Source organism: Petaurus breviceps, unplaced genomic scaffold (assembly GCF_028583685.1).
Source record: "Petaurus breviceps papuanus isolate PSGF00001 unplaced genomic scaffold, PetGlider_PUasm1.0 175, whole genome shotgun sequence".
In the NCBI taxonomy this organism is placed as follows: Eukaryota; Metazoa; Chordata; class Mammalia; order Diprotodontia; family Petauridae; genus Petaurus; species Petaurus breviceps.
In genome coordinates, this window is record NW_027185764.1 from 53,444,905 (window position 1) to 53,447,474 (window position 2,570).

Below are 2,570 nucleotides of genomic sequence, written 5' to 3' on the forward strand. Positions count from 1 at the left end.
TTCTTTCTTTCTTTCTTTCTTTCTTTCTTTCTTTCTTTCTTTCTTTCCTTCTTTCTTTCCTTCTTCCTTCCTTCCTCCCTCCCTCCCTCCTTCTCTCTCTCTCTTTTATTTTCTTTCTTTCTGCTTTTTGGAGGGCAATTGGGGTTAAGTGACTTGACCAAAGTCACATGGCTAGTAAGTATGTCAAGCATCTGAGGTCACATTTGAACTCAGGTCCTCCTGACTCCAGGGCCATTGCTCTATTCACTACGCCACCTAGCCACCCCCACAATATTATTTTCAACTGTCATGTGGTTGCTGTTCTATTCATTTACATTGCTGTAATCATTGTGTATACTGTGTTCCTGGCTCTGCTTCACTTGGCATCAGTTCATGTAAGTCTTTCCATGTTTATAAGTATTTACCATATTCATTGTTTCTTAAAGCGTGAGAATATTCCATTGCATTCATGTATCAATTTGTTTATCCATTTCACAATCTATGGGCATCTACTTTGTTTCTAGTTTTTTTGTTAACTTGGTAAGATCACAAACATTTTGGTGTTTGTGGGGCATTTATGGTGTGTTTGTGTGTGTGTGTTTGAATGACCTCCCTAGGATATATACATAGCAGTGGGATCTCTGGGTCAAAGGGTAGGAAGATTTTAGTCATTTTATCTGCATAATTTCAAATTGCTTTCCAGAACAACTGTAATAATTCATAGATCCATCAGCAATTAATTAGTATTCCTGCCCATAATCTTATATTGACCATGTTGACTACTTATGTTAACTACACCCATCTTTTGTCTTCATTACCAATTTCCAGCTCCCCTTTCTTCAGACCTAGATTAAATGTATGATCCATATATTCTTCTCTGATAATATCAGTCAGTCAGTCAGTCAAGTAGCATTTATTAAGCATTTACTATAGACTATACATATAATTTCTTAGAGATAAAAAGAAAGTTAGAAGAACATTCTTACTTTATGAGAGAAAGGGAAATATTTCTCATAGGAGAAAGGATTTTAGCTGAAACTTGACAACAAGGAGCCAAGCATCAGTAGACGGCAGAATATGTGGGAGATGGAAATAAGGTGTAAGAAAACTAGAAAAATGGGAAGAGGACAGGTTATGGAGGACATTAAAAGCCCTCCAGAATATTTTATATTTGATCCTGGTGGCAAGAGAGAAGCACTGGAGTTGATTGTATGCAAGGAGGGTGACATGGTCACACTTGTGTGGAGGATGACATGGTCACATTCGTGTGGAGGGTGACATGGTCACATTTGTGTTTTGGGATGATTATGTTGGCAACTGATCGGAGGATGAACTTAAGTGAGGTGGAGGCTTGTGACTGTCAGACCACTCACTAGCAGGATGTTATGATAGTCTAGATGTGGAGTGATGAGGGTCCACACTAGGGTGATGGCAGTGTCAGAGCAAAGAAGAGGGCATATATAAGGAATGTTGGGAAAATAGACACGACAGGACTTGGCCACCAATTGGATATAGGGAGATGAGAGAGAGGGAGGAGTAGAAGATGACTATGAACCTGAGTGAACCTAACTGAGAAGTTAGGAAGAGAAGAAGGTTTTAGGGAAAAGATAATGAGATCAGTTTGGGATATGTTGAGATTAAGAGGTCTATGAGACCTCCACTTCGAAAATATCCAATAGACAATTAGAAATGCTAGACTGGAAGTAAGGAAAAGGTTAGGACTGGAAAAGAAAATCTGAGCATCAGCTGCATAGCTGAATACACGTGGACTAATGAGATCACCAAGTGAAATAATATAGAGGAAGAATGGAAGAGAGTCCAGGACAGGGCGCTGGGGGGAGCCCATAGTTAATGGGAATGATCAAGATGAATATTCAACAAAGGAGACTGAGGAGGGGTCAGTCAGGTAGCAGAGTCACCTAGAGAGAAGAGATCAAAGAGAAGAAGCTATTTGACAGTGTCAGAGGTAGAAAAGGTAAAAACAAGGACTGAGAAAAGTCCACAAGACTTGTCAACTGAGGAATCACTAATTTCTGAGGGGGGATGAAGGGATTTGGAAAATCTGATGTGGTAGGATATTGGTCGATTAGGGAGGAATAAAAGGATTATCTTGTAGCAGTGAGGACCTATTTGAGATTACGTAACATAAATTTGTAGTGGATCCAATAAGCATGGTTTTATGATTTCCTCCAGCTTCATTGAGTAGCAAATAAGTGAGAGCAAAGTGAGAACAATACAGTGCAGAGGCTTGGCAGAGCAAGATGGGATAAAAAGACTAAAGACTTGAGAATAGAGGACAGTGTAGAGTGGAACTGATTCACCAAGGGGTCAACATAGGGAGCAGAGGAGAGTATAGCCAGTGTAAGAGGGATGGCCTGGGAGAGAACCAAGGAGGGGAGAGCATGGTGATCTGTTCTTTGAACTTGTTCATACCACTCTTGGCACTTAGACACCTTGAAAGCAGCAAGAAAGGATGGCAAATAATCCAGATAATAAGAGGTGATAGGTGGCTAGCTAGCCAGACAGCCAGATAGATAGATAGATAGATAGATAGATAGATAGATAGATAGATAGATAGATAGATAGATAGA